This window comes from Elgaria multicarinata, chromosome 18 (assembly GCF_023053635.1).
Source record: "Elgaria multicarinata webbii isolate HBS135686 ecotype San Diego chromosome 18, rElgMul1.1.pri, whole genome shotgun sequence".
In the NCBI taxonomy this organism is placed as follows: Eukaryota; Metazoa; Chordata; class Lepidosauria; order Squamata; family Anguidae; genus Elgaria; species Elgaria multicarinata.
Window position 1 is genome coordinate 13,630,573 of NC_086188.1, and position 23,307 is coordinate 13,653,879.

Below are 23,307 nucleotides of genomic sequence, written 5' to 3' on the forward strand. Positions count from 1 at the left end.
ACCCAACAAATAAAAAAAGCATCTGTAACCATGTAAACGCCCAGCTGGCTGCCTCTCAAGTGTATATATATTCGAGGAGGAGGAGGAGGAGGAAGGAGAAGGAGGGAAGATGAGGAGAGAGGAGGAGGAAGAAGAAGGAAGATGAGGAGAGAGGAGGAGGAGGAGGAGGAGGAGGAGGAAGAAGAAGGAAGATGAGGAGAGAGGAGGAGGAGGAGGAAGAAGAAGAAGGAATATGAGGAGGAGGAGGAGGGAAGATGAGGAGAGAGGAGGAGGAAGGAGAGAGGAGGAGGAGGAGGAGATGCTGCAGTGAGCAGCATTACCCCAGGTGGGCCTGGGGCATTCCTATGCAAGCCCAGATGCTCCATCACCCCCGGGGGCCTCTGGGATGCAAGGCCAAGACTTTGGCCTGGAGATCCAGGCTCAACTGCAGTGGCGAGTCCTTGACGAGACGCCTCCTCACCGCCATGGACACCAGCTGCTCTTGCGCCTCCTCCTCCTCTTCTTCATCATGGCCACCACCTGCTTGCTTAATAGGCAGAAAGCCTGTGAGCAAGTAGGCAGTAGAAACTCCTGCTCCTCCTTCTCACCACCACTGTTGTCTGGGCCAGGGTGAGAGGCAGGTGAAGAAGCAGGTGGCAGACAGAGAAGAAGAGGAGCAAGTCCAGGGAGCTCTTGTCAGTGGGCCCCAGCTGGAGTGTGGACCCTCTGCAGGTGTCCAATCATGCCGACCCTTGGCACCAGTCCTGCTTCATTGCACCACTGAATGCTGGGGCAATTAGGTTGGGACCTCCTGCATGCAATGCATATGCCCTACCTCTTGTGCAAAGAAAAGCTGGGGAAACTGAAACTTATGATCTCTCTCTCTCTCTCTCTTTTCCTCCCCTCCCCTCCCCTCCCCCGGCCCACCCGCCAAGTCATGCTTGAGCGCCGGACTTGGCCTGGTATCAGGGGACAGTCACACTCCTGAATACCGCACAGGTCAGTGCAACCTGAGAAGCTTATTCAGCTGATGCGGGCCAACGTCCCTCCTCGATAAGGATAAGGCGGTTGGCGCAGCGGAGCCAGTCACAAGGGGACGAAGAAACAACACTGAGTCTCGGCCAACGACGTCAGGGGAAGGGATTCCAACTGCGTCAGGGCTGCCGGGGTCGGACGATCAGATGGAAGACGAGAAGGGGCGAGAGCCGGCCAAACGTCAAGGCGACGTGGACGGAGGGAACCGCTGCTCAAGGAGAGGCACCCAAAGGCTCGAGGGGAGAGGAGGGCTGCGGCGGACACCTGATCCCTATTTTACTCCGGTTGCCTGGCGCCCTGCTCCTTAACATTGCATACACGGAGGCGAGCCAAACCCCAGGAATGGAAAGAGCTCCCAATAATAGAATCAAAAGATTGTAGAGCTGAAATATGTACCTTGAGGTCATCTAGTCGAAACCCCGCCCCCAAGCCAAGTCAAAATGTTGCGGTTCACAGTGTCCCTGGCACTCAGCCTTTGCTGAAATACCTCCAGCGAAGGAGAGCTCAGCATCGCCCAAGAGCTCAACACCTCTTCTGAATGGTTTCCATTCCAGCTGGTCATTATAAGAACTACTAGGTAGCACATAGTAGGGTAGCACATAGTAGAAGGTAGCACATAGTCCTGATGGCTATGTGCTCCCTCCATTAGAGTCAGTCTGCCTCTCTATTCGGCCCTGGTTAGGCCTCATCTAGAGTATTGCATCCAGTTCTGGGCTCCACAATTCAAGAAGGACGCAGACAAGCTGGAGCATGTTCAGAGGATGGCAACCAGGATGATCAGGGGTCTGGAAACAAAGCCCTATGAAGAGAGACTGAAAGAACTGGGCATGTTTAGCCTGGAGAAGAGAAGATTGAGGGGAGACATGATAGCACTCTTCAAATACTTAAAAGGTTGTCACACAGAGGAGGGCCAGGATCTCTTCTCGATCCTCCCAGAGTGCAGGACACGGAATAAGGGGCTCAAGTTAAAGGAAGACGGATTCCAGCTGGACATCAGGAAAAACTTCCTGACTGTTAGAGCAGTACGACAATGGAATCAGTTACCTAGGGAGGTTGTGGGCTCTCCCACACTGGAGGCCTTCAAGAGGCAGCTGGACAAGCATCTGTCAGGGATGCTTTAGGGTGGATTCCTGCATTGAGCAGGGGGTTGGACTCGATGGCCTTGTAGGCCCCTTCCAACTCTGCTATTCTATGATTCTATGTACACCAGTCACTGGGGAACATGGGCAGAAGGGTGCAGTTGTACTCATGTTCTGCTTGTGGGTTTCTGGTTTACAGCTGGTTGACCACTGTGTGAGCAGAATGCTGGAGTAGATGGACCCTTGGCCTGATCCAGCATGGCTCTTCTTAGGTTCTTGTGATTCTGTTGTCTTTTGGGGCATCTTATCTGGCACGGCTCTTCTTACGTTCTTACTATTTCACATTAATAATGGGAGCCTGAGTTTGCTCCTCTTCCTTTTGTTTTCCTTTGTCCTCCGCGGCTTCTTTTCCTTTTGTATCTGGCCTTTTCAATCAGGGATGGGGAACCTCTGGCCTGATTCTTCATCAGGCCCATGGAACTTCCACGGGTCCCTCTAAGGGGTGGGGCTTGACCTCCAAGCCCCACCCTCTGGAGGAATCCCCCGGTGTTACCTCTGATCTGCGCTCAGAGATGACAGGGGACTCCCCTGTGATTGGCGATGACAGGGGAGGTATAACTCCCCTTCTGAATTGGAAAGGTGACCAGGGTGCAGGGGTATCTCCCTGTTATCTCCAACCTATAATGCAGGGGTATCTCCCTGTTATCTCCAACCTATAATGCAGGGATATCTCCCTGTTATCTCCAACCTATAATGCAGGGGTATCTCCTTGTTATCTCCAATCTATAATGCAGGGGTATCTCTCTGTGATCTCCAACCTATAAAGCAGGGGTATCTCCCTTTTATCTCCAACCTATAATGCAGGGGTATCTCCCTGTGATCTCCAACCTATAATGCAGAGGTATCTCCCTGTTATCTCCAACCTATAATGCAGGGGTATCTCCCTGTTATCTCCAACCTATAATGCAGGGGATGCAGGCATGCATAACAGTGGGCAGAAATCAAGGAGGAAGAGCCGCTCCTCTAAGGACTGTTCCCCTCCTCCTCCTCCTCCTCCTCCTCCTCCTCCTCGTGCCTCTTGCCATCCCCATTGGGATGACCAGCAGTGTGCAAAGTCAGGGACTTGACTGCAACTCAAAGGAGCAATTCCTCCTGGTACTGGCCAATTCCTTCTTTGTCTACCTGACTTGACCATTGCTAGGAGAACCTGCTTCTCACAGCATGGACCAAGTCCCTTTCTCCCTGCTGAGAGATCTCCATGCCTCTCTCAGCAGAGAGAATAGAAAGGGGGGGAAAGGAGGGTGGAGGTCGCGACATCCGTGAGCCACCTCCTCTGAAGTCCTCCAGCCCTTGGGGCGCCCAGTCGGACCCCCAACTGAAAGTGGTTCCCCTCCACAGTTTCAGATAGCCTGGGTAGGACAAGGGCTGCCTCTTGCCTTTATTGATTGCACGGTAAGACCGTGTGTGGGAGCCTTTTCCGTTGAAGAGTGAAATATAAATGCAGTGCATAAATACACATAGAACATGCAGCTTTGCCCTTGAGCTGGAGATGCAGCTGAAGCAGCAATAACAAAACGTTTGTTTAGTGGAGAGGGGGGCAGGCAGCATGGCTACAGTGAGAGAGAAAGAGAGCAGCAGGAAGGAGGATGCGGTGGACGGTGGCAGCTCCAGGTATCTCAGGGCCCTTGGGCGAGACACCTTCAACGGCCTCCCACCATCATCCCCACCTGCTCTCGCTCCTCCTCCGCCTCCTCCTCTCTCACCACTTCTGCCACTCGCTTGCTTGACAGGCGGAGGCACAAGCAGGCGGTGGCATTTCCTTCTCCTTCCCAATGCCATTGTGTGAGTCAGAGCAAGAGGCAGGTGAACATGCAGGTTGCAAGGGGAAGAGGAGGAGCAACTCCAGGGGGACTCCTGCAGGTGCCCACTCATGCCGACCTTTGATGCTGGCCCTGCCTCTGCCATAAGTGTTTCACTGCCTGGACTAAGGGGACCCGTAGTGAACAGTGCCGAGGGTGGTGGGAAAGGAGGCGAATTCTCAACCTCTTCCTGATATCTCCCTGCTTGGCCTGGTTCAGACAACACGCTAAACCATGCTGCTTAACCACAAAATTAAGCAGCATGGTTTAGCGTGCTGTCTGAACCTGGCCAGTCTCTGCACCTACCTTCGATGCCGGCCCTGGGTGTAGGAGACAACTTGAGGTGACAGGAGAGGTCTTCACCGGGGCCACCCAAGTGGGGTTCTGTGTCGAGTTGTAAGGAACTTTCTTGTAGATAAAATTGCCTCCCCTCTAGAGCTCAAAAGGCAAAGAAACATTTGGATCAAACTCGGCACGATAGGCATTTTCTCCTTGAGATGGTCGGTGTTGTGGATTGAACCCTACCAAATTCCAGGTTTGGGGTTTAGAGGATCAATTGCTCCTCCACGCAAAACATCTCCTGCACATAGACAACTAGATTGTCAGGGATAAGGGTTCTGGTTTAGCTTTCTCGCTGACCTTCTAGTTTTCTAAGAGCAAGAATGTTTTGGGGTGTGTGTGTGTGTGTGTGTTCTTCTCTCTCCTCTGAAATCATTCCATCCTGCATGCAACGATCTGCACTCTAAAGGAAGGAGAGGAACCTCTCGTGCAAGCACTGGTTATTACTGACTCTTGGAGAGACGCCAGCTTTCGCTGATGTTTTCTTGGCAGGCGTTATAGCGGGGTGGTTTGCTGTTGCCTTCCCCGGCCATTATTACCTTTCCCCCAGCTATCTGGATACTCATTTTACTGACCTCGGAAGGATGGAAGGCTGAGTTGACCCGAGCCGGCTGCCTGAAACCAGCTTCCGCTGGGATCGAACTCAGGCCGTGGGGAGAGTTTCAGCTGCAGAAACTGCTGCTTTACCGCTCTGCACTCTAAAACTCAGTCAGTGTTACCAGCTCAATGAGCATAAAGCCAAAAAATGAGATGTCCCCCTGAAGCAGTGAATTCCAGCTCCACCTTAAGTGCTCTGTCTGTAGAAGATAATACAATGCATGATTCCTACCACCTCCCCCACCTTTTGTCCCTGTTGTTATCTTTAGGATAATTGGTAGCAGGAGTTCTGAAGCGAGTGCTCAAGACGAGAAATTCAGAATATTTTCTTCAGTCCTGGCTTCTCTCGAGATTCCCCTTGTCTTCTCCTTTGCTACGATCTTCATCTGGTGATGGGCAGAGCCCAAGGGAACTGATATTAAGCTTGGGCAGCGATTGTACAAGCTCACGATAAAGCTCACGATAAAGCTCACGATAAAGCTCATGATAAAGCTATCAGTGGCTACTAGTCCACCTGTCAATACCAGTTGCTGGAGAACATGAACAGATGAGGGGCTATTGCACACAGGTCCTTCTTGAGGACTTCCCAGAGGTATCTGGTTGGGCACTGTAGGAACAGAATGCTGGAATGGATAATTCTTTGATCTGATCCAGCAGAGCTGCACTTGTGTGCTTATATTCTATATTGCATCCAGTTCTGGGCACCACATTTCAAGAAGGATGCAGGCAAGCTGGAGCGTGTTCAGAGTTGGGCAACCAGGATGATCAGGGGTCTGGAAACAAAGCCCTATGAAGAGAGACTGAAAGAACTGGGCATGTTTAGCATGGAGAAGAGAAGATTGAGGGGAGACATGAGAGCACTCTTCAAATACTTGAATGGTTGTCACACAGAGGAGGGCCAGGATCTCTTCTCGATCCTCCCAGAGTGCAGGACACAGAATAATGGGCTCAAGTTACAGGAAGCCAGATACCGGCTGGACATCAGGAAAAACTTCCTGACTGTTAGAGCAGTACGACAATGGAACCAGTGACCTAGGGAGGTTGTGGGCTCTCCCACACTAGAGGCCTTCAAGAGGCAGCTGGACAGCCATCTGTCAGGGATGCTTTAGGGTGGATTCCTGCAATGAGCAGGGGGTTGGACTTGATGGCCTTATAGGCCCCTACCAACTCTACTATGCTATGATTCTTATGATGCCAAATGATTCAGGACAGTGAAAACCCAAGCAGACTGCAAAGAGGTCCAATCTGGTGAGACTGAATGCAAGATAATAATGATAATCATAATCATAATCATCATAATAATAATCCTCACCACATATACACTGATGGTGTCTGAGCTGCTAGTGAGTAATCAGGATCTTGGGCTGATGATGGACAGCTCAATGAAAACATCAACTGAGCTTTGAGCAGCTGTGAAAAAGGCAAATTCCATGCTAGGGATTATTAGGGAAGAAAGGCGATTGGAAAGAAAGCAGCAGGGATCATAATGCCTTTATACAAATTGACAGCGTGGCTGCTTTGGAATGCTACATACGTTTCTGGCTGCCCCCATCTCAAAAAAAGAAAAAAGGGGGAAACGATAGAGCTGGAAAAGACGTGGAAAGGGACAACCCAAATCATCAAGGCACCGGAGATACCTTCTCAGCAGTAACGAAAAGGCTTAAAGTGTTTAGGGCTTTTAGTTTAAAAGAAAAGATGACAGAGCGGGGTCTGGCAGAGGTTTATAAAAACTATGCATGATGTGAAGAGAGTGTATAAAACGAATTCTCTGTCTGTCTGTCTCATAATCCTAGAACTCATAGCAGCTTTGGGATTTCACAGCTGAAGGGCAATTCACTCTAGCCTCTGCCAGTGACCAAGGGCTGGCCATCCTGCCTCCCCGGAAGGACACCACGGCAAGGGAGAGACCAATTTGGCCCCATCCATCATCCAGAAAAGGAGAAGCTGCAGGGATCTTGCTTCTCCCTTCCCTGCCAGAAAGAACTCTTACAAGAATGATGCAACTAAAAACTTGAGCCTGGGTTTGCTTTCTTCCTCCTCCCTCCCAATCCCCTTTTCTTTCATGTTGTGTATTTTACATCTTCAACTTTTATATTTTCAACTAGACCTGATGGGTATGTGCTACCTCCAGAATTAGAGGCAGTAAGCCTATATGCATCAGTTACTGGGGAACATGGGCAGAAGGGTGTTGTTGCACCCATGTCCTGCTTGTGGGTTTGTGGTGGACGGCTGATTGGTCACTGTGTGGTGTCTCTGACCTCAGATTTAGGAATCCAAAGTATCCTATGCCCCCTCCCCTGACTCTAGCTAGGTGGCATACGATTGGTTCCCCTCCACCAGCTTTTAGTTAATGCACTTATGTCTGTGTTATCATTGTTATTATTACCAGCTAATTCTAAGCATGGAGTTGGCAAGGACACATGACATGGTGCATCACCTACGGATTTAGCCCCTGGAAGCCATGCTCCCATACCAAAGCAGTGAGCTTTCCAACTGTCTGTGCACACACACACTCACAGGTTCCCATCGTGCCTTCCAGAAACATCGATCTCCACAGGGCAATGAATAGCCGTCGTTTAGCGCCCCTGAACGTCTCCTTTTTTCTATGCGCGCATCGCTCTGAAACGGCGTCTCCTGGAATTGACGGGGGTGACTTTGTCTCTGCAGTCGCTGAGCTGCAGGGGACTTTTGTCCCACGACAAAGCTTTATTCTGTTGCTATAATCTCCAGAACAAAAAGGTTCGCCAGCCCGTTGGGCGATATTATCCCATCGGCCGACCTCACGGGCGAGATCAATGGTGCGGCAAACTGTACGCGCAGCTTGGGAGGCTAGAAGAGAAGGCAATGCACGGTGTCTCTTTGCTCTGACAATCCTCCAGTACAATCACAGCTCCATGGACCCCACTGGGTGGCATGGGGGTGTGGGTGTTAAAGGGCAGGCTGACCAGCCATTGGGAGTCCTGAGTACTCCCTACCCCTGGAACGGTTACATTAGCTGAATGGCCATGCCTGGACTCCCAGCTGATCAGCAAAAGCATCACAAAGTACAGCAGCCTTCCCTAACATGGTCCCCTCTGGATGTGTTGGCACGGAACTTGCGTCCTAACAGATCCAGAAGGCACCGGGTTGGGGAAGGTGGAAGGAAAGTACGTTGTTCTGTTTTCCAAACAAGATGCCAGAATGTCAGTGGTGCATCTTTCTCGACTGTACCCTCTCTATGCGTGGACCATCTTCACCTGTTGAATGGCTGCCTCCCTCTCTGATGTTGTTATTCACATTTACGGGCTCAACAGCCACCAAGGTGGGCGAAGAACCATTTTGTTCTTCTAAACGAAAGTTCTTTAGAAGACAGAGTGCATCGGGGAGGGCTGCCCCAAAGCATTTTGCTGCCTGAGGCAAAGGGGAAAATGCCTCATCCCTATTTCCAACACATTTCTTCTCACATCAGTCCGTTGGTTTCTGTTCACCACTCTGCTGCTAAGATCATCTTCTTGGCTCGCCGCTCTGACCATGTTACTCCACTTCTGAAATCTCTTCATTGGCTCCCAATTCACTCCAGAATCCAACATAAACTTCTCCTGTCGACCTACAAAGCTTTTCACTGTCTAGCCCCTTCCTATCTTTCCTCTCTCATCTCACACTATTGCCCCGCTCGTGCTCTTCGCTCCTCTGATGCCATGTTTCTCGCCTTCCCAAGGGTCTCTACTTCCCTTGCTCGGCTTCGTCCATTTTCTTCGGCTGCCCCTTACGCCTGGAACGCTCTTCCAGAACATTTGAGAACTACAAGTTCAATCGCAGCTTTTAAAGCTCAGCTAAAAACTTTTCTTTTTCCTAAAGCTTTTAAAACTTGATTTTGTCCTGACTTTTATACTGCCTGTTTGGTGCATTCTCTTCCCCTCCTTATTGTTTTATTATGATTTTATTAGAATGTAAGCCTATGCGGCAGGGTCTTGCTATTTATTGTTTTACTCTGTACAGTACCATGTACATTGATGGTGCTATATAAATAAATAAATAATAATAATAATAATAATAATAATAATAATAATAATAATAATAATAATACATGGAAGCCAACCAGGCGGGCAGTTAAATCTTATTTCAACACTGGTGGCCAGTGTCCTCCAGTGCACTTGCGGGGAGCAGACTATCGCAATCGGTTCTGCTGCCCAGCACCTCACCACGACTACTCACATCTGCCACCTGAAATAGGTGCCTCACTCTGCTTCATGAATCTTGGATTTCATAGGCCTTGAACCATGTGGCCCCAATGTAGCAAGGAAGATTTAAAGGTGGTGCTTAATCTCTGCATCTCTGTATTTAGGTCTGTTTCTGGAGTGTCGGTCTTTGATAGCCTAGGATGGCTCATGCCAAGAACCGTTCAAGCCCTTTGCCCACTCCTTTGAACCCTAAGGATTGCACGAGGGGAACCCAGCTGTTCAGACCTCTGACATGGTCGTAGTTATTAGCTTGGACTGATCATGGAACTACATATTGAGACCAGAGCTAATTACCAACAGCACCCATTAAGTTTTTGCCAGGAGAGCTAAAAAGCTCTTCTGTGCACCTTGATTTGCTAATCATAAGAGTTTGCACAGATTCTGGCGTTTTGTGTTAGCATACCAATTTATAACCATCTTCCTGATCCTCTCTTGCCATCAATATTCTATATATTTCACTCGTTATTCCCTTTGTGATCAAATTCCCTTCTTTCTCTTGTCTTTGTACTATCATTTTTTTCAAAACTCGTATACTCTCCAAGTTGTTTATTTTCTTTTATCCATTTCTTTACCCATTGTTCTAACTGCATATAGTTAAACCATGACAACTTTTCCCCCATCAAAATTTCTCTAATTTGAGCTAACTCCTCTATTTTAACCACCCTTTCCAACCTATTTATATTCCGTTCCTTTAATACCTTCCCTACCACCTTTTTTAAATTTACTGGAAAATCCTCCATCATTACCACTGGAGTTAATGGGGAAATGGCAGGTATTAATTTTATTCTATTTTTAGCCCAAATTTCCATAATATTCTTTAATAAAGGATTCCCTATTCTTTGTAGAAATTCCTTAGTAATCTTATTAAAACAAATATTTTCTAATTCCATTTCTAATTCTTGTGTTTCAGTTTCCAACCAAGTCCTTTCACCTACTCCCAGAATACCCTCCACCGCATATCTTATTTGATTAGCTATATTATATCCTTTTAGATTTGGGAGACCTAGTATCTCCTGTCTTCTGTTGTTTATACCAAACTCTCTTGTTGACCCTAGCCTTTTTATCTCCATTGCAGAAATTATTCAACATTATTTGCCACTTCTTTAACTCTGTATCCGATATTCTAATTGGCAACATTCTAAATAAAAAAAATAATTTTAGGTAATATCTTCATTTTAATTAATGCTATCCTACCAAACCATGACAGTTTTATTTTCCGATACTCCTCTAATTTTATTTTAATATCCTGCCTTAATCTATTATAGTTTTCTTCTTCTAACTTTCCTGCATCCCCTGTTATATATATCCCTAGGTATTTTATTTTATTTTTAACTTTCATATTCCATTTCTTCCTAACTAATTCCTGTTCTCCCTCCTCTTTATAATTAAACAACATCAGCTCTGATTTGGACCAATTTATTTGTAACCCTGTCAGTTCCCCAAACTCCTTCAAATGCTTTTGTACTTTCTCCATTTTCTCCAGCGGCTTTTGAATCGTTAATAAGGTATCGTCTGCAAACAAACTGATCTTAATTTCTTCTCTTATCCCTATCCCTTTTATACTTTCATCCTCTCTTATTGCATTTGCTAGTACTTCTATAACCATTGCGAATAATATTGGGGAAAGGGGACACCCCTGTCTAGTGCCTCGGGCTAAGGAAATTTGTTCTGTAATACCATCATTCACTATTACTTCTGCTATATTTTGCTAATATAACTGATTTATCAATCCCTTAAATTTCTTTTTTTTTTAATAATTTTTATTTGTTTTCTACACTATATAAACATACATTACAATAATAATAATAATAAAAAAGAAACATCAAACAACTGCTACATACATATTGAATAAATGTTGAGTACATATATGTTGAATAAGTATTACCTATACATTATCATACTACAACATAATCATTCTTAACATAATCCCTTAATCCCTTAAATTTCTCTCCAAATCCTATAGTATCTATTAACATTTTTAGTGCTGGCCATTCCACGCAATCAAAGGCCTTAAAAATATCCAAGGCTATTATACCCGCCTGCAAATTATTTTTCTTTATGTTATTTATTGTATTCAATACTCTACCACTTAAATCTGACATCTGTCTTCCTGATACAAATCCACATTGATCCTTTTTAATATATTTAAACATAAATTTATTCAACCTTCTTGCCATTATTGCTGTCAATATTTTAGCATCTGGATTTAATAAGGATATAGGTCTATAAAATCCCGGGTCTGTTAAATCTTTATCCGGTTTTGGAATTAAAATGATTATAGACTGTTCCCATGATGGTGGGGCCTTTTCTCCGTTTATTATTTGATTATATAACATCTTCAATTTTGGTATCAACATTTTTTAAAATATTTTATAATATTCTGGACCCAATCCATCCGTTCCAGGTGATTTCCCTACTTTTAAATCATCAATTATTCCCTCTATTTCGTTTTCTGTAACCGGCTGTTCCATAACCTCTCTATCTGTATCCTGTATCTTTATTTTCCAATTTTTCTCAATATAATCTTTGATCTCCTTTAAAGGCCTCTTATTTGATGTATATAACTTTTGGTAAAATTTTTGGAAGACTTGTAATTTCTCTCTCATTAAATTATGCATTTTACCTGTATTGTCTTTTATTGCCCCAATTTGGTTCTTAATTTTTTTTGATTGTGTGGATCTGGCCAACATTTTAGAATTTTTATTACTGTATTCAAAATATTCTCTTTTTAAATAAATCAGATTCCTCTGCACTTTCCCTATTTCTAAACTCTCCAATTCCTTCTTTTTTGCCTGTAACTGTGCTCCAATGTATTTATCCTTCTTTTTTATATATTTTCCTTCTAACTCTATAATATTCGCCTCTAAATTTTTCCTAGCCTCTTCCTGTTGTCTTTTTAATTTAGATGACTCCCTGATACCGATCCCTCTCATCACCGCCTTCATAGTGTCCCAAACTATTGCATGGGTCGATTGCCCTTTAATATTAATTTCCCATATATCTTGCATTTCTTTCTCAATTTTCCCTATTGTTTGCTGAGATTTAAAAATCCTAGTGTCTAATCTCCATCTTTTAACTACTTTATACTCTTTTTTAATTTTTATATCCATATTAATCAGTGCATGGTCCGTCACTTTAATGACCCCTATCACTGTATCTATTACTTTTGATAATAAGCTCTTTGATATAAAAAGGTAGTCTATCCTAGAGTAGGTCTTATGTACCGATGAGTAAAATGTGTATCTTCTCTCCTCCCCCTTAATCTCTCTCCAAACATCTACCATTTCTTTCCTTTTCATCCATTTATTCAAACTTGTTATATTTTTACCCCTTTCTTCTATGGTGGGGTTCGATTTATCCTTATTTTTATCCATTACCATGTTGAAATCCCCCGCCATTATTATATGACCCTTTTGTATATTTTCCATTTCTTTAAACACTCTACAATAAAAGGTTGCTTGGTTTTCATTTGGGGCGTAAACATTCACCAGTGTATAATATTCATCTGCTATCTTCTTCCCCCGTATGATTATAAATCTTCCCTTTTCATCTTTTTTTATCTCTATATCATGAAGACCACATTTCTTTGATATTATAACAGCTACCCCTCTAGACTTTGACGTTCCATATGCTTTCTCATAAATATTCGCCCACCTTAAGCTCATTAATCCCTTCTTTAATTTGAGGTATTTCTTGCAGGAATACAATATCAGCCTTGTCTCTATTCAGTAGTGTTTCTATTCTTTTCCGTTTAATTGTTGTCCCTAGCCCTTTAACATTCAGTGATGTAACTCTTAATCTACTCTCCATATTGTTGTTGATAAAATTTAATAGTATTTGTTGGTCCCAAATAGTGTCCTACATCCCCTCCCCCCTCTTCCTGACCCCCCTCCCCCCCTCCCCCCACACCATCCATACTCCTCTCCCCCTCTCTCCTCCCCGAGGTGGTTAGCCTCGTTCATAGATCAATCAGATCCACGGGGGGGGGGGGGGGAGAAGCTTCTCCGAATTCCCCAGCAGCAGCCATCTTCTTCTCCCGGTCAATATGTCTCTCATCCCCTAAAGTTATTGTCTTTAATATGTGTCTTCTACTCCTTATTTCCTCTATCTGCTCCCTGTGTTTCTTCCTCCGGTTCCAGTAATCCCAGCTTCCGTAGTAGTTGTATTCCTTGTTCCAGCGACATAATTCTGTGTTGTTGTCTTTTCCATTGAAATTTTAGAAAAACTGGGTATCCCCAAGTATATTTCACTCCATTTTCCATCAAAACCACCACACATGGTTTCACACTTTTCCTCCAGTTAATTGTCTCAGGACACAAATCATTATATATTTGTACTGGGTTGGATTGGTACATCAGTTGACCCGAACTTTGTCTAGCTGCCTTCATCAAGAGTTCTTTTTTATAATAATTTGCAAATTTAATAATAATGTCTCTGGGCATCTCTCCCCTTTTAGGGCCACTCCTATGCAGTCTTTCTATATCCGAATCCTCCCATGTGACATCTGGTGCTATAACTACAATCCATTGCATAATTTGGTCTCTCAATATTTTGGGATTCTCGCCGGAAGTTTCTGCAAAGGCACGAAGTCGTAGATTTGATCGTCTACCTCAGTTTTCCAAATCCATCAGCTTTAGTTCCCATTGCTGGAACTTAAGATTTTGTTCCTGTATAGATTTTTCATTTGCTGATATACTTTTCTCCATCTCTCCCACTTTACCACTCACTTCTTTCAACTGTTTTTGAAATTCAGAGATGGTTCTTTTCATTTCAATCGATATCTCAGACACAATTTGTTTTTTGAGAATCTCATTATTATCTTGCATCATTTCCTTGATGCTCACCAGCATCTGCTCCATCTGCATTTCCTCCTCTTGCTTTTTAGATCTATTTGCTGTTCCAGGCAGGCTGGCCCCACCTTCTTTCCCCTTCCCAGCTGTTTGTGAGTCCTCGGTATTATTATTATTTTTAGCGTTTCCACTTTCCAACTCCAAGTCAATCCTGCCAAGTCTGGCTGTTATACAATCCGAGGGTTTATCTTGTGGTTTGCCTCTTATCCATGCAGGGAGAGTTTGTTGTTGTTTTCCGCCCTTCCCTGGCATTTACCCAACAACTCCCGAAGCTCGGAAAGTGAAAGTAGCTTATTATAGCTAAATTGTTTATCAACAGTCAGTTTTTTCTCCACTTTCAGCTGCTGTAGGCTTTCCAATACAAGAATCCCTCTTTATACTCACTTTATCTTGCTTTGGGTGAGATTAATAGCTTTCCAAAGTTTATTTGAGACCGGAGCTTACAGATTCCGCTGCTACTCGTTCACCCGGAAGTGCATTCCCCCTTCTCCTTTCTGTCTTGCCTGGCCGTTGTGTTGGCTTTCGTCGTGGTAACAGTGTAATTGAGGACCTGGAAAGAGATGTTAGTCCAGGTCCTCAATTATAACGGCATCTGGATGGAAAAGCAGAAAAGTGAGAGTAGCTTTAAAACATGAAGGCAGGGGCCACTGTAGAGGTCACATTTAAAAGCTGCACTAATTGGGGGTGTTTTTAGTAATGATGTACTAGTGGGATTAGTGAAAGAGGTCGTTTGGTCTTATTGGGGAATATCTGACCCCAAAACTGAAAGATTCAGGGTGCTGGGGCAGACATTCCTGAATTCTCTTGGGGCAGGGAAGGCTGTGCTTCCTCTGCATTCTTCCCCATCTTCACTCTTTCCAGCCAACTTACCCCTCTGGAGACGGAGCAGCTCCTCATACAGGGGAAGGACTTCTTCAGCTTGCTTCCGGAGCTCCTCCCTTCCATCAAGGAGGAGCTCCTTCACTTCCTCCACAAGCCGGAGAAGGACTGGGTGCTCTCCAGGCATCTAGAGGGAAAGAAAACAAGACAGATCTCTCTCTCATCCCTCAATGGGCCTCCATCCTGGAAAACTGCATGTACGACAGGCCCTCAGGGGGACTCCCATGGGACCCTGGCATTGGGAGGGAAGGGCTGTAACCCTTTGCCCCCCTGACGGTGGCCCTGATTCAGGTTCTTCCCCACCCCTGCTCATTATATGGAGAAAAGAGCTCCCTTTCCCTCCAAGAGCAGCTTGGGTCCACTTCTGTGGAATCTCCTACAGTCCCAGTTCAGGGCTGCTGCCATTTCAGCAGGTGGGGATACTCACGGCCAATTCACGGAGGTGGAGGGCAAACCCAAGGAGGTCCGTCACTGCAATGAGGGCCCTCCACCTCTCCAAAACGTCCCTGGACCTTATCCAGTAGTGCATGTTCTGTGGAGGGAAACAGCAGCTCAGAATCCATGCAGGATCTTCCCACTCACACTTGGGGCTCCCGATTGGGTGTCCTCACATGTGAGCAAAACTAAAATTCTCCTGCATCCCCACTCACCTCCAATAAAAATATTACATGGCCCATGGTTGGCTCTCCACTGAGCAAACCCCTCAGCATAAATTCTGCGGTCTCGTAGCAATATCGCAAGCAGAGGTGCTGAAAGGAAAGAGAGAAAGAGAGCATTAGACCAGGGTGTAGTCACTGAAGGCTCTCCCCTGCCAAGGTAGCAAATTAGGCTCTGGCAGGAGTCAGCAATGTGCACCCATGGATGCACAGGTGCCCACATAAAAGATCCCTGGAGCAAGAAGGTCACCTCCCTCCAGCCCAACCATGTTTTGGCCATCCACCCCTCTCCCCCTCTTTATTTAGGTCAAAGAAGGGGCAAGGGAGGAAAGACTCAGCCCTTTCCCTCCTTCCCTGAGGCACAGACATCTGCCCCCCAGATCACAAAGCTGATCTCTGCAACGGCAGTGCGAGAAGGGATCACACACCACAGGCCCAGAACATGGTCTTTGCTCCAAGACCAATGCATCTGGCCAGGATTTACCTGATGCTGAGGGGCTGCTCCACTCCTGGAGTTGCTGAAGAGCTCGTGGAGAGCCAACCGTAACATCTCGGATTCCAGGTCCCTGGCAAACGCAGGTCCAGTTTGGCTGGTAGGAGAAAAGGGAAAGTAATCAGTTCTAGTGAGGGAGGGAAGGGCAGGTGTTCAGGCTGGGCCAAGGGCCGTATCTGGTCACCATGCAATGTGGATTTCCTCCTCTGGAAGGAGGAGATTGGATCACGGGACTTTCCCAGCGATCCAACCTGGAAATCTCTGCCTTGGCTCCAGTTTGTAAGCAAGAGCAACCTCGAAAGAGAATGGGGAAGGTGGGGAAGAGAAAAGGCCTAAACCTCCCACCATTCCCCAGCCAGAACAGATCCTGTAAGCCACTGTAATACCTCAGACAGTAGATTGCCTTCAGGGCGCTAACAAGGATGTTGGATGGGAGAGTTGCCCCAGGCTGGGTCTCCATGGCCACCTGGGAGAGGGCAACAGAGAAAAGGGAAAAGATTACAGTCAAAGCCTTCTCAAGCCCCAGGTTGGAGATTCAGGGCTCCTCACCCACCCTTCACACTGGATTGCAGGGGCTGCATCTCACTCACCGCTATTGCCTTTGTTAGGTCGTCTTTGGAGCAGGGCAGCTCCAGCGCCCAGCCCCTGCTCCTCCAAGTGGCCAATGAAGTGGCGATGAAGGCCTGGAGAAAGGTCACCTTCTCCAGGCTATCAAACTTCTAGAAAATTGGAAGAATCAGGCTGTTAATTATGGAAAGACAATTCTGGGCCTTCATGTCAGGGCAGAAAACAAAAGCCCCAATTCAGGTTTTGGTGATAGGTATTTGCTCAGTTGTGCTGAAATCGGTTTATATAGAAATAGAAGGAGAGTCGGAAATCCCCCAATTAGCTCCGAAAGCTGTTGAGCGGAGATTATTTATTTATTTATTTATTACACTTATCTACCGCTCCCATAGCCAGGGCTCTCTGGGCGGTTTACAGAAACCAGCCAGATCCCTGCAACAAAGAGCCCTTTCTTGGACCATGGGGAAAAGCAGCTCCTCCATGCTGCCATGTGTAGGAGAAGCTCTCCGAGAACCCAGGAACTGCCTTCCTGGATTCCCCCTGGAGCAAAGAGCAGTGGGCCTGGTCCTAGGCTCAAGGCGGGCGGCACCTGTGCAGAAGGATCTGGAAACTTAGGGTTTTGTGTTAAGGGTGGCGAGGAAGGGGGTAGCTGTACCTTTTCTCCAGCCTGAACATCTTCTACGAAATGTTTTACGATATCATGCCGTTTGGCCAGTTCTTCATCTGACAAGGCAGCAGGCAAACTGGTGCTTGACTCCATTGTGACTGTGGATATAATAGAGAGAGAAGTCAGGGCAGATGGCAGGAGGAATGAGTGAGTCCTTCCCTCTTCAAAAGGCAGGCTGCTGCCTCCCGCTCAGGCCTTTGGAGCACAGACCTGCCTCCTCCTTCCACCAGCCCTTCCCCTGAGCTGTGGGCGTCACCTCACCTGAACCCTCTGATGCGGCCTTCTGGTCCACCGCCAGGGCCTCCAGCCTCCGGAGCAGGGAGCTCAGGTCCAGGGCCTTCCTCTGCTCCAGAGGTTTCAGCCCCAGCGGATGGACGCTGGACTTCCGGCAGCAGCGCCACCAGCAGGGCCTTGGGGGTGCTGCAGGTGATGCACACCCCCTGGCGGACCTGCTCCCCTCTGCCTTGGCTGGCTGGACCTTGGCAGGCCAGAAGGCGGTTCGCAGCTTCCGCAGCCTAAAAGAGAGAAGGGGGAAAGTGAGGAAGGGGGCATGCAGTTCCTTCTCGCTCCATACAATGCAGTCAGCTGAGGCCACTGAAAATCTCCATGACTGACCTGTATTTGGTGGCACAAGCATCTTGGGGAGAGAGGTTTTGACCGTTTAGAATGATGGCCGTTTTGCATCTAGGGCTCCCTCTCTCCAAGGGGAAGTTCTTCCTCCCACCCAGCTTGACTCACAAAACACTAAACCAGAGCCGTATCTACACTACAGCTTTAAAACAGTTTATAATGGTTTTGACAGCTGTTCAGGCCCAGGACACACTACATATCCTGTTTTCAAAACGTTTTCAAATTGTTATATCCTGCTTGGTGTAGGTTTCTAGTCCCATAACTAAACGTTGATTCTTCCCTGCAAGTAATGCTGCTCATTCTCTTTCATGTGTTGGGTGTCTTTTGTTCATCTTTTGTCCTGTTTCCAAGCTGTTGATTCTTAGAAGTGTGCCAGTATTTTTGCCCTTACCAAGGCCCAGGGAGCAGGGGCCAATAGAGTTCTTGAGAGAACCCATTCCTTGACGCGGGAACAGTGCAGGAGAAAACATTTCCACATGTGGCCGGCACACGGGCCTCTGTGGTTAATGCCACCCTCCGAAAGGGCCTCTCCTGCAGACCGTATTCCCCAAGCAGCTTCACTGTAAGACAAGTGGCCCAGACAGATGGCAGAAGTCCAGGTATTTTGAACTTTAACTCCCAGAAGCCCCTGCCAGCACAGCTAATGGTCAAGAATGCTTAGAGTTGAAGTCCCAAATATCTGGAGTTCTTTTTTCCTACCCCTGCCTCAAATCCCTAATCCAAATCCTTTGCGAGCTCATGTTCCTCTGAGGAATTGTGGGACATTGAAAGGGTGGATAGTCTCAGCCGCCCACTGCTACCACCACAGCCAAGTTAGCCCACCAAGGGCCACGAATACGGGAGGGGAGCTCAACATGTATAACTACTTCAGAAAGAATTTTCCATTATATTTTCTCTCTTTCATGAGGTTTCTAAGACTTTTTTCAAAAAAGTTTTATTTGAGGTTCATTATTGGCTGGAGCCAGACTCTGTCATACTTAGTGTATATACCCATTGAAATCAATTTGACTAGTTATGACAAATCAGTGTGATGCAATGGTTAGAGTGTTGGACTGGGACTCAGGAGATCTGGGTTCGAGTCTCCACTCAGCCAAGAAATGCACTGGGTGACTTTGGGCCAGTGTTGACTGCAAGCTTAAACAGCGGGCAAGTAGCGTGCTAAAACCTGAGCAAACAGCTGTGTGTGTTTGGGGAAGGAGGTTTCTGACATCTGGGCACCTCTTACTTGAAAACCTTTTCAAATAGCTTTTTGGTTTCAGTCTACAGTATGGAGGGGGCAGAGGTCCCTTGAGGGCATGCCCCCTGAGCTTTGCAGCGAGTTTCTGCCTCTTCCAAGCTCCTTGCCTGGGCTTTTTAGGGGGGTTAGGAGCACTCTTCGAATACCTGAAAGCTAGGATCTCTTCTCAATCACCCCAGAGTGCAGGACACAGACTAATGGGCTCAATTTACAGGAAGCCGGATTCCGGCTGGTCATCAGGAAAAACGTCCTGACCGTTAGAGCAGTACGACAATGCATCCAGTTCCCTAGGGAGGTCGTGGCCTCTCCCACCCTAGAGGCTTTCAAGAGGCAGCGGGACAGCTATTTCTCAGGGATGCTTTAGGGAAGATTCCTGCATTGAGCAGGGGGTTGGACTCGATAGCCTTATAGGCCCCTTCCAACTCTACTACTCTATGATTCTATGACCATGTAAGAAGCAATCTCTATTGCTGCCTGGAAATAAAGATTTCTTTAACATGATTGGTTTTGAGTCAGTGACTGGCCAAAGTCACCCAGTGTGTTTCATATCTGAGTGGGGACTTGAACCCAGTCCAACACTCCAATCATTACATCGTACTGGTTAGTCATAAATAGAATCCCAGCACCATCCTGCATCAGCCGCAGGAGTTCTGAAACAGAGCCAAGGAAAGCCCCTTTATCTATCTATCTATCTATCTATCTATCTATCTATCTATCTCTATAATCTTAACCTGGCAATGAAATAAAAGTGAGAGTCCCCCTAGGTTTCTGAACCATCACATTTAGTACGAGAAGCAGAATATAAAAAATGTTACTCACATCTTTATGGAGTCAATGTTTCTTTAGACACCCTCACTGTCCCTCCCACTAACTAACTCTAATAATATAAATAAATAATAAATAAATAATATAAATAAATAAATATGAATAAATAAATAAATAGTAATAATATAAATAAATAAATAAATAAATAATAAACAATAAATATATAAATAATATAAATAAATAATATAAATAAATAATATAAATAAATAAATATAAATAAATATAAATAAATAAATAATGAAAATAATAACAAAACTCTCCACTGATCAATAGCTCTCTCCAACTCTCTCTAACTCACTAACTCACTCTCTCTCTCTATCTCCTCACAACCCACAAAGACCGCTTCCCCCAGAGGCCTCCTGAAGGCCTTCCAGCTGGGGGACGTGTCACAATGGAAGACATGCCATGGTTACTTAGCAACCTTGCTCAGCCATGGGCATTGGTCCTCTCAGTACTGGGTTTTTTGAGGGTATGGCCTATGATTTCACAAGGGTGCCCCGTATTTGGTCAGCCTCCTTAGCCAGGTCTGTTTTTTGGCCACCCAAGTCCTGTCCCTCTCTTCCAAGAAGATGGGTTGCCCTGCAGACTGCTGAATGCATGGGCTCTGAGGGAGCTTCACCAAGTGAAACCATCCAACCAGCCAAGGAGCAGCCTGGGTGCCTTCCTTGCAGGGGAGATGGCCATGTGGCTGATGGCACTAACCTGACTATTATGGGATTAAATGTATAACTGCTTCCTTAGAGGTTTTACATTTAGGACCTCTTAATAATATTATTGGCTGCAACAAGACTCTGTCTTTGTACTCCTGCCTCCTAGTTTCTTTCAGTCCTTCCAAACTATCATCAAGCATCAAGCCGAAAATAAATATCACTATTCCGTTCCGTACATAATCTTTCTTTAGTGAATTAACTTGCTTTATCGTTCCTGTTGTCTCTAGGGCTGGTGCCCATGTCATGCTTATGAGATTACTTAAAACACTGCCTTCATTCTTATCAAGCTGCTCACATGTTTTGATCAGCAAGAGAGGCCTTCTCCTTTGCCCACCTGGAAGAGGACTTAGTTGGGTGACCACATGTGAGAGGGCCATCTCTGCAGTGGCCCCACATCTCTGGAATGAGTTGCCATCTGCAGTGCTCCATGTTCCATCATCACAGGCTTTTAAGAAGTCTTTGGAAACGGATGCTTTTGCTCTAGCCTTCGCCTGATATGATGATTGTGTCTGCTGTTTTTTTTTTAATTATTATTTTTGCTGTTTCTTTTGTTGGTTCTTTTTGCTCTTTTTGTTGCCTTATTGTGGAATTTGGAGGATGTCAGTGAGCATGAGGCTGGCTTCAACGTACATTTTGAATTCTAACTCAGTAAATAATAGCTTCATAAATTCTCAAAGCCAACAAAGTGACATCTCACCATGGTTCTCTGAACTCCGTATCATGTGTTATAGTCCATGGTCCACAGGTAGCATCCAGAGATCAAAGCCCAAGAGCACAGAAAAGCACAGAGTGGCTTTTCCTTGTTTTTCCTCTTCTGGTTGGAAAATGTGACGACTGGGCCCTAGAGCCAATTTTATTGCTGTTCAAAGTCCTTTTCAACAACCAGAAGGGGAACAACACCTCCTGAGTGAGCTCTCAGGCTCTCAGCAGGCAGCAGTGCCAAGGGGGAGGCCAACATGGCCCATCCATCAGCCAGAGAAGGAGCACTTGAAACGGGCTCGTTTCTCCTCCCTCCCTCTCTCCCAGCCAGAAAGGACACTGGCTGCAGCTGAGAGTTTCCCCCTGGGATGGAAGGAGTAGAGGATTGCAGTCTAACTTCCTTGCAGGCGTGATGGGTGTGAGAGTCAAATAAGGCATAATGTGATAGCAGGGTGACCATATGAAAAGGAGGACAGGGCTCCTGTATCTTTAACAGTTGCATAGAAAAGGGGATTTCAGCAGGTGTCATTTGTATATATGGAGAACCTGGTGAAATCCCCTCTTCATCACAACAGTTAAAGCTGCAGGAGCTATACTAGAGTGACCAGATTTAAAAGAGGGCAGGGCCCCTGCAGCTTTAACTGTGGTGATGAAGAGGGAATGTCACCAGATTCCAAATGACACCTGCTGAAATTTCCTTTTCAATACAACTGTTAAAGATAGAGGAACCCTGTCCTCCTTTTCATATGGTCACCCTATGTGATAGGAAAGTGGTCAGGGTTTTTTTTAATAGATAGATTGCACTTGTAACAGCTCTGTAGCCAGTAGACAATGGTGCCATTAGGGTAGGACTTTGGGTCAACGTCCAGGGCTCCATTCAAGAGAATTTAGAGGGTCCCCAAAAACAGCAGAGCTGGATCACTGCATTTTGAAACAAGCAAAGTAAAACACATTATCAGAAATACACAAGAGTGGCAAAGACCTAACTGCACCAGTGGCCGTTCGATATGAGTGTTTCTGCATGCGTGTGGAAGAGCTCTCTGTAATTTCAGGGGGGCTGGATGCCACGTGGAGGGTAGGAGGGCTTGTAGAGAAGGAAGCTGAACCCTAAGATCAGATCATCATCCATGTCCAAGACTATTCTCTCTCTCTCAACACCAAGTGCTGGGATCAATGAAGGAGACTTGTGGGCTTTGCGGATGTGTTGGACTACAACTCCCCCCCCCAAACCCCAGCCAGATGTGTTTATTTTATTTTATTTATTTATTTATTTATTATTGCATTTATATCCCACCTTTTTCCCTCCAAGGAATCCAAGGTGGTGTACATAATCCTCCTCCTCTCCATGTTATCCTCACAACAACAACCCTGTGAGGTGGATTGGGCTGAGAGTCTGTGACTGGCCCAAAGTCACCCATTGGGTTTCCACGGCCAAATGGGTACTGGAACCCGGTTCTCCCGACTCCCAGTCCAACACTTTAGCCACTACACCACACTGGCTGTAGTGTAGTTGTGGTCCAACACGGTGTTGGACTACAACTCCCAGAACCCCCCCCCCCCCCAGCTAACACATCTGTCAGGCACCAGGTACTGCCTTCCGCCCACACTGCCCATTGACTTAAAGGCAGCTCTTGGCGTCCTGGGGGCGGGGGGATTCACAGCTGGCGAGGGGATTCTGGGACTTGTTCAGCCCAGCTGGCGGGCACCAGGTTGGAGAAAGCTGCCTTGGCGCCAAACTCAACGTCGCAGGAAAAGCCACTTGGCCACGCTGGGTGTTTCGGTCTCCTCTCAGCTGCTCCGGGGCACGGAAGAGAAGCTCCCGTCCGCACCGCCAACGGCGTCGAAAACGAGGCGCCGAAGCCCGCGTCGCCTGTTGAACGTGGGCCCGAGGCGAGGGCCGCCCCAGCCGGTCTTGGCCGCCCTCGACGGGACGGGCCCAGGCCCCCCCCCGCCCAGGCCGGCTTCCGAGCGCCTTCGGACTCCCGCGCC

At 46.5% G+C, this 23,307-nt stretch overlaps 1 protein-coding gene across 1 annotated transcript in view; it reads left to right on the forward strand.

The window, feature by feature from the left end:
- Positions 1–23,307, forward strand: part of VSIG10 (V-set and immunoglobulin domain containing 10) — a 497,585-nt gene that overhangs the window by 351,935 nt on the left and 122,343 nt on the right. The window lies entirely within an intron of this gene.